Here is a 10,767-nt window from a genome sequence, read left to right on the forward strand (position 1 = left end):
TGCGCTGCAATTGGCCCATGAGGAGCAGCAAGAGCTTGACTGGCTGGCACTTTCGGTGTGGGAGCAATCGTCCTGTGTTCTTGATTTTTCGGGGTTTTTTTTCAGTGGGCGCCCAGGTGCAGCTGGTGGTAAACGTCAAAGCCCCTGTTGGTCAGGGAAAGCCCGGAGCCCCGATGTCTGTAGTGCTGTAGTTCCGCCTGCAATGGCCGGTGAGAAGCAGCAAGAGCTTGACTGGCTGGCACTATAATTGTGGGAGCAATCGTCCGATGTTCGTTATTTTTCGGGGTTTTTTTTCAGTGGGCGCCCAGGTTCAGCTGGTGGTAAACGTCGAAGCCCTGTTGGTCAGGGAAAGCCCGGAGCCCCGATGTCTGTGGTGCTGTAGATGCGCTGCCAATGGCCGGTGAGGAGCAGGAAGAGCTTGACTGGCTGGCACTTTCGGTGTGGGAGCAATCGTCCGACGTTCGTGATTTTTTGGGGTTTTTTTTCAGTGGGCGCCCAGGTGCAGCGGGTTGTACATGTCGAAGCCCTGTTGGTCAGGGAAAGCCCGGAGCCCCGATGTCTGTGGTGCTGTAGATGCGCTGAGAATGGGCGGTGAGGAGCAGCAAGAGCTTGACAGGCTGGCACTTTCGGTGTGGGAACGATCGTCAGACGTTCGTTATTTTTCGGGGCTTTTTTATAGTGGGCCCCCAGGTGCAGCAGTGGTAAATTTCGAAGCCCTGTTGGTCAGGGAAAGCCTGGAGCCCCGATATCTGTGGTGCTGTAGATGCGCTGCCAATGGCCAGTAAGGAGCAGCAAGAGGTTGACTGGATGGCACTTTCGGTGTGGGAGCAATCGTCCGACGTTCTTGATTTTTCAGGTTTTTTTTTCAGTGGTCGCCGATGTTCAGCTGGTGGTAAACGTTGAAGCCCTGTTCGTCAGGGAAAGCCCGGAGCCCCGATGTCTGTGGTGCTGTAGATGCACTGGGAATGGCTGGTGAGGATCAGTAAGAGCTTGACTGGCTGGCACTTTCGGTGTGGGAGCAATCATCCAACGTTTGTGATTATTCGCGATCTTATTTCAGTGGGCGCCCATTTGCAGCTGGTGGTAAACATCGACACCCTGTTCGTCAGGGAAAGCCCGGAGCCCCGATGTCTGTGGTGCTGTAGATGCGCTGCCAATGGCCGGTGGGGAGCAGCAAGAGCTTGACAGGCTGGCACTTTCGGTGTGGGAGCAATCGTCCGACGTTCGTGATTTTTTGGGATTTTACTTTTACTGGGCGCCCGTGTGGAGCTGGTGTTAAAGGTCGAAGCCCTGTTGGTCAGGGAAAGCCCAGAGCCCCGATGTCTGTGGTGCTGTAGATGCGCTGCCAATGGCCGCTGAGGTGCAGCAAGAGCTTGACTGGCTGGCACTTTCGGTGTGGGAGCAATCGTCCGATGTTCGTGATTTTTCGGGGTTTTTTTTCAGTGGGTGCTGAGGTGCAGCTGGTGGTAAACGTCGAAGCCCTGTTGGTCTGGGAAAGCCCGGATCCCCCGTGCCTGTGGTGCTGTAGATGCGCTGCCAATGGCTGGTGAGGAGCAGCAAGAGCTTGACAGGCTGGCACTTTCGGTGTGGGAGCAATCGTCCGACGTTATTGATTTTTCAGGTTTTTTTTCAGTGGGCGCCCATGTTCAGCTGGTGGTAAACGTTGAAGCCCTGTTGGTCAGGGAAAGCCCGGAGCCCCGATGTCTGTGGTGCTGTAGATGCGCTGCCAATGGCTGGTGAGGAGCAGCAAGAGCTTGACTGGCTGGCACTTGTGTTCTGGGAACAGTCGTCCGTCGTTTGTGATTTTTAGGGATTTTTTTTTCAGTGGGGACCCAGGTGCAGCTGGTGGTAAACATCGAAGCCCTGTTGGTCAGGGAAAGCCCGGAGCCCCGATGTCTGTTGTGCTGCAGATACGCTGCCAATGGCCCGTGAGGAGCAGAAAGAGCTTGACTGGCTGGTACTTTCATTGTGGGAGAAATCGTCCGATGTTCGTGATTTTTTGGGGTTTTTTTTCAGTGGGCGCCCAGGTGCAACTGGTGGTAAATGTCGAAGCCCTGTTGGTCAGGGAAAGCCCGGAGCCCCGATGTCTGTGGTGCTGTAGATGCGCTGGGAATCGGCGGTGAGGAGCAACAAGAGCTTGTGTTGCTGGCACTTCCGGTGCGGGAGCAATCGTCCGACGTTCGTGATTTTTCGGGGTTTTTTCACTGTGCGCCCAGGTTCAGCTGGTGGTAATTGTCTAAGCCCTGTTGGTCAGGGAAAACCCGTAGCCCCGATGTCTGTGGTGCTGTAGATGAGCTGGGAATGGGCAGTGAGGAGCAGCAAGAGCTTGAGTTGCTAGCACTTTCGGTGTGGGAGCAATCTTCAGACGTCCTTTATTTTTCGGGGTTTTTTTTCAGTGGGCGCCCCGGTGCAGCTGGTGGTAAATGTCGAAGCCCTGTTGGTCAGGGAAATCCCAGAGCCCCGATGTCTGTGGTGCTGGAGATGCGCTGGAAATGGCCCGTGAGGAGCAGCAAGAGCTTGACAGGCTGGCACTTTCGGTGTGGGAGCAATCGTCCGACGTTCGTTATTTTTCGGGGTTTTTTTTCAGTGGGCGCCCCGGTGCAGCTGGTGGTAAATGTCAAAGCCCTGTTCATCAGGGAAATCCCAGAGCCCCGATGTGTGTGGTGCTGTAGATGTGCTGCCAATGGCCGGTGAGGAGGAGCCAGAGCTTGACAGGCTGGCACTTAATGTGTGGGAGTAATCGTCCGACGTTCGTGATTTCTGGGGATATTTTTCAATGTGTGCCAATTGCAGCTGGGGGTAAAGGCCGAAGCCCTGTTGGTCAGGGAAAGGTCGGAGCCTTGATGTCTGTGGTGCTGTAGATGCGCTGCCAATGGTTGGTGAGGAGCAGCAAGAGCTTGACTGGCTGGCACTTTCGGTGTGGGAGCAATCGTCCTGTGTTCTTGATTTTTCGGGGATTTTTTTCAGTGGGCGCCCAGGTGCAGCTGGTGGTAAACGTCAAAGCCCCTGTTGGTCAGGGAAAGCCCGGAGCCCCGATGTCTGTAGTGCTGTAGTTCCGCCTGCAATGGCCGGTGAGAAGCAGCAAGAGCTTGACTGGCTGGCACTATAATTGTGGGAGCAATCGTCCGATGTTCGTTATTTTTCGGGGTTTTTTTTCAGTGGGCGCCCAGGTTCAGCTGGTGGTAAACGTCGAAGCCCTGTTGGTCAGGGAAAGCCCGGAGCCCCGATGTCTGTGGTGCTGTAGATGCGCTGCCAATGGCCGGTGAGGAGCAGCAAGAGCTTAACAGGCTGGCACTTAAGGTGTGGAAGCAATCGTCCGACGTTCGTGATTTTTCGGGGTTTTTTTCAGTGGGTGTCCAGGTGCAGCGGGTGGTAAATGTCGAAGCCCTGTTGGTCAGGGAAAGCCCGGAGCCCCGATATCTATGGTGCTGTAGACGCGCTAGGAATGGGCAGTGAGGAGCAGCAAGAGCTTGTGTTGCTGGCACTTTCGGTGTGGGAGCAATGGTCCGATGTTCGTGATTTTTTGAGATTTTTTTCAGTGGGCACCCAGGTGCAGCAGGTGGTAAATGTCGAAGCCCTGTTGGTCAGGGAAAGCCCAGAGCCCGGATGTCTGTGGTGCTGTAGATGCGCTGTCAATGGCCGGTGAGGAGCAGAAAGAGCTTGACAGGCTGGCACTTTCAGTGTGGGAGCAGTAGTCCGATGTTCGTGATTTTTCGGGGTTTTTTTTCAGTGGGTGCCCACGTGCAGCTGGTGGTATATGTCGAAGCCCTGTTCTTCAGGGACAGCCCGGAGGCCCGATGTCTGTGGTGCTGTAGATGCACTGGGAATGGGCGGTGAGGAGCAGCAAGAGATTGTGTTGATGGCACTTTCGGTGTGGGAGCAATCGTCCGATGTTCGTGATTTTTCGCCATTTTTTTTCAGTGGGCGCCCAGGTGCAGCGGGTGGTAAACGTCGAAGCCCTGTTGGTCAGGGAAAGCCCGGAGGACCGATGTCTGTGGTGCTGTAGATGCGCTGCCAGTGGCTGGGGAGGAGCAGCAAGAGCTTGACTGGCTGCCACTTTCGGTGTGGGAGCAATCGTCCGATATTCGTGATTTTTCGGGGTTTTTTTCAGTGGGCGCCCGGGTGCAGCTGCTGGTAAACGTCGAAGCCCTGTTGGTCAGGGAAAGCCCGGAGCCCGGATATCTGTGGTGCTGTAGATGCGCTGGTAATGGGTGGTGAGGAGCAGCAAGAGCTTGTGTTACTGGCACTTAAGGTGTGGGAGCAATCGTCCAACGTTTGTGATTTCTTGGGTTTTCTTTTTAAGTGGGCGCACATGTTCAGCTGGTGCTAAACGTCTAAGTCCTGTTAGTCAGGGAAAGCCCCGAGCCCCGATGTCTGTGGTGCTGTAGATGCGCTGGGAATGGGCGGTGAGGAGCAGCAAGAGCTTGACTGGCTGGCACTTAAGGAGTGGGATCAATCGTCCGAGGTTCGTGATTTTTTGGGGTTTTTTTCAGCGGGCGCTGAGGTTCAGCTGGTGGTAATTGTCTAAGCCCTGTTGGTCAGGGAAAGCCCGGAGCCCCGATGTCTGTGGTGCTGTAGATGCACTGCCAATGGCCCGTGAGGAGCAGCAAGAGATTTTGTTGCTGGCACTTTCGGTGTGTGAGTAATCGTCCGATGTTCGTGATTTCTTGGGTTTTCTTTTTAAGTGGGCGCCCAGGTTCAGCTGGTGGTATATGTCGAAGCCTTGTTCGTCAGGGAAAGCCCAGAGCCCCGATGTCTGTGGTGCTGTAGATGCACTGCCAATGGCCCGTGAGGAGCAGCGAGAGCTTGACTGGCTGGCACTTTCGGTGTGGGAGCAATTGTCCGATGTTCGTGATTTTTCGGGATTATTTTTAAGTGTCACACAGGTGCAACTGGTGGCAAATGTCAAAGCCCTTTTCGTGAGGGAAAGCCCGGAGCCCCGATGTCTGTGGTGCTGTAGATGCGCCTCCAATGGCCGGTGACGAGAAGCAAGAGCTTGACTGGCTGGCACTTTCGGTGTGGGAGCAATCGTCCGATGTTAGTGATTTTTCCGGGTATTTTTTCAGTGGCCGCCCAGGTGTAGCTGGTGGTAACCGTCGAAGCCCTGTTGGTCAGGAAAAGCCCAGAGCCCCAATGTCTGTTGTGCTGTAGATGCACTGCCAATGGCCCGTGAGGAGCAGCAAGAGCTTAACAGGCTGGCACTTTCAGTGTTGGAGCAATTGTCTGATGTTTGGGATTTTTCAGGTTTTTTTTCAGTGGGCGCCCAGGTGCAGCTGGTGGTAAATGTCGAAGCCTTGTTCGTCAGGGAAAGCCCGGAGCCCCGTTGTCTGTGGTGCCGTAGATGCGCTGGGAATGGGCGGTGAGGAGCAGAAAGAGCTTGACTGGCTGGCACTTATGTTGTGGGAGCAATCGTCCGATGTTCGTGATTTTTCGGGGTTTTTTTCAGTGGGCTCCCAGGTGCAGCGGGTGGTAAATGTCGAAGCCCTGTTGGTCAGGGAAAGCCTGGAGCCCCGATGTCTGTGGTGCTGTAGATGCGCTGCCAATGACCGGGGAGGAGCAGCAAGAGCTTGACTGGCTGGTACTTTCGGTGTCCGAGTGTCCTGGTTCTGGCCAGGATAGAGTTAATATTTACCTGAGCTGGGTGGAGAACTGAAGCTGGTAGCCCCTATGGCTGGGATAGTTAACTAATTAGCTAACAGCTGGTGTTAATTTACCCAAATTAGCCAAAGGGGTATTCCATCCCCTCTGATATCGTGCTCAGTATATAAGTGAGGAGGGTGTTGAAGGGAGGCCCCCTGCTACTTGGAAGAGACTGGATGTGGAGATCTGTTGTGAGCTATTGTACTGTATTTGTGTTCCATCACTGTCTTGTTTTCTTCTGTCATTACTGTTAAATTCACTTTTTGTTCACTCTCAACCTGCGTGTTTGATTTTTTTCTGGTTTTCTTTTCTTTATCAAATCTCCTCCTATTCTCTCGGAGAGTGGGGGGAGTGAGAGAGAGACTGCGTAGTCTGGTCCCCGTTGGGGCTGAACTACGACGGGGAGCAGTCGTCCAAGGTTCGTGATTTTTGGGGATTTGTTTTCAGTGGGTACCCAGGTGCAGCTGCTGGTAAACATCGAAGCCATATGGGTCAGGGAAAGCCTGGAGCCCCGATGTCTGTGGTGCTGTAGCTGCGCTGCCAATGGCCGGTGAGGAGCAGTAAGAGCTTGGCTGGCACTTTCAGTGTGGGAGCAATCGTCCGATGTTCGTGATTTTTTTGGATTTTTTTCAGTGGGCGCCGAAGTGCAGCAGGTGGTAAATATCGAAGCCCTGTTGGTCAGGTAAAGCCCGGAGCCCCGATGTCTGTGGTGCTGTAGATGCGCCTCCAATGGCTGGTGAGGAGCAGCAAGAGCTTGACTGGCTGGCACTTTTGGTCTGGGAGCAATCGTCCAATGTTCTTGATTTTTTGGGTTTTTTTTCAGTGGGCGCCCAGGTGCAGCTGGTGGTAAACGTTGAAGCCCTGTTGGTCAGGGAAAGCCTGGAGCACCGTTGTCTGTGGTGCTGTAGATGCGCTGGGAATGTCCGGTGATGGGCATCAAGAACTTGACAGGCTGGCACTTTCGGTGTGGGAGCAATCGTCCGACGTTCGTGATTTTTCGGGGTTTTTTTTCAGTGGGCTCCCAGGTGCAGCGGGTGGTAAATGTCGAAGCCCTGTTGGTCAGGGAAAGCCCGGAGCCCCGAAGTCTGTGGTGCTGTAGATGCGCTACCAATGGCCGGGTACGAGCAGCAAGAGCTTGACTGGCTGGCACTTTCGTTGTGGGATCAATTGTCCGACGGTCGTGATTTTTCGGTGTTTTTTTTCCCTTGGGCGCCCAGGTGCAGCGGGTGGTAAATGTCGAAGCCCTGTTGGTCAGGGAAAGCCCGGAGCCCCGATGTCTGTGGTGCTGTAGATGCGCTGCCAATGGTCCATGAGGAGCAGCAAGAGCTTGACAGGCTGGCACTTTCAGTGTGGGAGCAATCGCCCGATGTTCGTGATTTCTGGGGATTTTTTTCAGTGGTTGCGCAGGTGCAGCGGGTGGTAAACGTCGAAGCTCTGTTGGTCAGGAAAAGCCCAGAGCACTGATGTCTGTGGTGCTGTAGATGCGCTGCCAATGGCCCGTGAGGAGCAACATAGGTTGACTGGCTGGCACTTTCGGTGTGGGAGCAATCGTCCGACGTTCGTGATTTTTAGGGGATTTTTTCGATTGGGCGCCCATGTGCAGCTCGTGGTATACGTCGAAGCCCTGTTGGTCAGGGAAAGCCCGGAGCCCCTATATCTGTGGTGCTGTAGATGCGCTGGAATGGGCGGTGAGGAGCAGCAAGAGCTTGTGTTGCTGGCACTTTCAATGTGGGAGCAATCGTCCGACCTTCGTAATTTTTTGGGGTTTTTTTTTCAGTGGGCGCCCAGGTGCAGCTGGTGGTAAAAATTGAAGCCCTGTTGGTCAGGGAAAGCCCGGAGCCCCGATGTCTGTGGTGCTGTAGATGCACTGGGAATGGCTGGTGAGGAGCAGTAAGAGCTTGATTGCCTCGCACTTTCGGTGTGGGAGCAATCATCCGACGTTCGTGATTTTTGGGGTTTTTTTTTTAGTGGGCGCTGTTTTGGAACTGGTGGTAAACTTCGAAGCCCTGTTCATACGGGACAGCCTGGAGCCCCGATGTCTGTGGTGCTGTAGATGCACTGTAAATGGCCGGGGAGGATCAGCAAGACCTTGACAAGCTGGCACTTTCGGTGTGGGAGTGTCCTGCTTCTGGCCAGGATAGGGGTAATATTTACCTGAGCTGGGTGGAGAACTGAAGCTGGTAGCCCCTATGGCTGGGATAGTTAACTAATTAGCTAACAGCTGGGGTTAATTTACCCAAATTAGCCAAAGGGAATTCCATCCCATCTGACTTCATGCTCAATATTTAAGTCAGGAGGGTGCTGAAGGGAGGACCCCTGCTACTTGGAAGAGACTGGATGTGGAGATCTGTTGTGAGCTATTGTACTGTATTTGTGTTTTATCACTGTCTTGTTTTCTTCTGTCATTACTGTTAAATTTATTTTTGTTCAATCTCAGCCCGCGTGTTTGTTTTTTATTCTCGTTTTCTTTTGTTTGTCAAATCTCCTCCTATTCTCTCGGAGAGTGGGGGGAGTGAGAGAGAGACTGCGTAGTCTGGTCCCCGTTGGGGCTGAACTACGACAGGGAGCAATCGTCCGACGTTTGTTATTTTTCGGGGTTTTTTTCCAGTCACCCAAGTGCAGCTGGTGGTAAACGTCGAAGCCCTGTTCGTCAGGGAAAGCCTGTAGCCCCGATGTCTGTGGTGCTGTAGATGCGCTGCCAATGGCCGGTAAGGAGCAGCAAGCGGTTGACTGGCTTGCACTTTTGGTGTGGGAGCAATCGTCCGACATTGGTAATGTTTCGGGGTTTTTTTTCAGTGGGCGCCCAGGTGCAGGTGGTGGTAATTGTCGAAGCCCTGTTCATCAGGGAAAGGCCGGAGCCGTGATGTCTGTGGTGCTGTAGTTGCGCTGCCAATGGCCGGTGAGGAGCAGCAAGAGCTTGACTGGCTGGCACTTTCGGTGTGGGAACAATCGTCCCACGTTCGAGAATATTCGGGGTTTTTTTTCAGTGGGCGCCCAGGTGCAGCAGGTGGTATTCGTCGAAGCCCTGTTGGTGAGGGAAAGCCCAGAGCCCCGATGTCTGTGGTGCTGTAGATGCGCTGCCAATGGCTGGGGAGCAGCAGCTAGAGCTTGACTGCCTGGAACTTTCGGTGTGGGAGCAATCGTCCGACGTTCGTAATTTTTCGGGGTTTTTTTTCAGTGGGCGCCCAGGTGCAGCTGGTGGTAATCGTCGAAGCCCTGTTGGTCAGGGAAAGCCCGGAGCCCCGATGTCTGTGGTGCTGTAGATGCGCTGGGAATGGCCGGTGAGGGGCATCAAGAGCTTGACAGGCTTGCACTTAAGGTGTGGGAGCAATCGTCCGACGTTCGTGATTTTTTGGGATTTTTTTCAGTGGGTGCCCAGGTGCAGCTGGTGGTATATGTCGAAGCCCTGTTTATCAGGGAAAGCCTGGAGCCCCGATGTCTGTGGTGCTGTAGATGCGCTGCCAATGGCCGGTGAGGAGCAGCAATAGCTTGTGTTGCTGGCACTTTCGGTGTGGGAGCAATCGTCCGACGATCATGATTTTTCGGGTTTTTTTTTCAGGTAGCACACAGGTGCAGCTCGTTGTATATGTCGAAGCCCTTTTGGTCAGGGAAAGCCCGGAGACCCGATATCTGTGGTGCTGTAGATGCGCTGCCAATGGCCGGTGAAGAGCAGCAGGAGCTTGACAGGCTGGCACTTTCAGTGTGGGGGCAATCGTCCGATGTTCGTCATTTTTCAACTATTATTTTCAGTGGGCGCCCAGGTGCAGCTGGTGGTATATGTCGAAGCCCTCTTGGTCAGGGAAAGCCGAGAGCCCCGATGACTGTGGTGCTGTAGATGCGCTGGGAATGGGCGGTGAGGAGAAGCAAGAGCTTGTGTTGCTGACACTTTCGGTGTGGGAGTAATCGTCCGACGTTCGTGATTTTTCGGGGTTTTTTCTCAGTATGTGCCCAGGTGCAGCTGGTGGTAAATGCCGAAGCCCTGTTCGTCAGGGAAAGCCCAAAGCCCCGATGACTGTGGTGCTGTAGATGCGCTGCCAATGGTCCATGAGCAGCAGCAAGAGTTTGACTGGCTGGCACTTTTGGTGTGGGAGCAATCGTCCGACGTTAGTGATTTTTTGGGGATTTTTTCGACTGGGCGCCGAATGCAGCTGGTGGTATATATTGAAGCCCTGTTCGTCAGGGAAAGCCCGGAGCCCCGATTTCTGTGGTGCTGTAGATGCGCTGCCAATGGCTGGGGAGGAGCAGCAAGAGCTTGACTGGCTGCCACTTTCGGTGTGGGAGCAATCGTCCGATATTCGTGATTTTTCGGGGTTTTTTTCAGTGGGCGCCCGGGTGCAGCTGCTGGTAAACGTCGAAGCCCTGTTGGTCAGGGAAAGCCTGGAGCCCCGATATCTGTGGTGCTGTAGATGCGCTGGTAATGGGTGGTGAGGAGCAGCAAGAGCTTGTGTTACTGGCACTTAAGGTGTGGGAGCAATCGTCCAACGTTTGTGATTTCTTGGGTTTTCTTTTTAAGTGGGCGCATATGTTCAGCTGGTGGTAAACGTCTAAGTCCTGTTAGTCAGGGAAAGCCCCAAGCCCCGATGTCTGTGGTGCTGTAGATGCGCTGGGAATGGGCGGTGAGGAGCAGCAAGAGCTTGACTGGCTGGCACTTAAGGAGTGGGATCAATCGTCCGAGGTTCGTGATTTTTTGGGGTTTTTTTCAGCGGGCGCTGAGGTTCAGCTGGTGGTAATTGTCTAAGCCCTGTTGGTCAGGGAAAGCCCGGAGCCCCGATGTCTGTGGTGCTGTAGATGCACTGCCAATGGCCCGTGAGGAGCAGCAAGAGATTTTGTTGCTGGCACTTTCGGTGTGTGAGTAATCGTCCGATGTTCGTGATTTCTTGGGTTTTCTTTTTAAGTGGGCGCCCAGGTTCAGCTGGTGGTATATGTCGAAGCCTTGTTCGTCAGGGAAAGCCCAGAGCCCCGATGTCTGTGGTGCTGTAGATGCACTGCCAATGGCCCGTGAGGAGCAGCGAGAGCTTGACTGGCTGGCACTTTCGGTGTGGGAGCAATTGTCCGATGTTCGTGATTTTTCGGGAATATTTTTAAGTGTCACACAGGTGCAACTGGTGGCAAATGTCAAAGCCCTTT

The sequence above is a fragment of the Chlamydotis macqueenii genome, unplaced genomic scaffold (assembly GCF_036417535.1).
Source record: "Chlamydotis macqueenii isolate bChlMac1 unplaced genomic scaffold, bChlMac1.mat HAP1_SCAFFOLD_181, whole genome shotgun sequence".
Taxonomy (NCBI): domain Eukaryota; kingdom Metazoa; phylum Chordata; class Aves; order Otidiformes; family Otididae; genus Chlamydotis; species Chlamydotis macqueenii.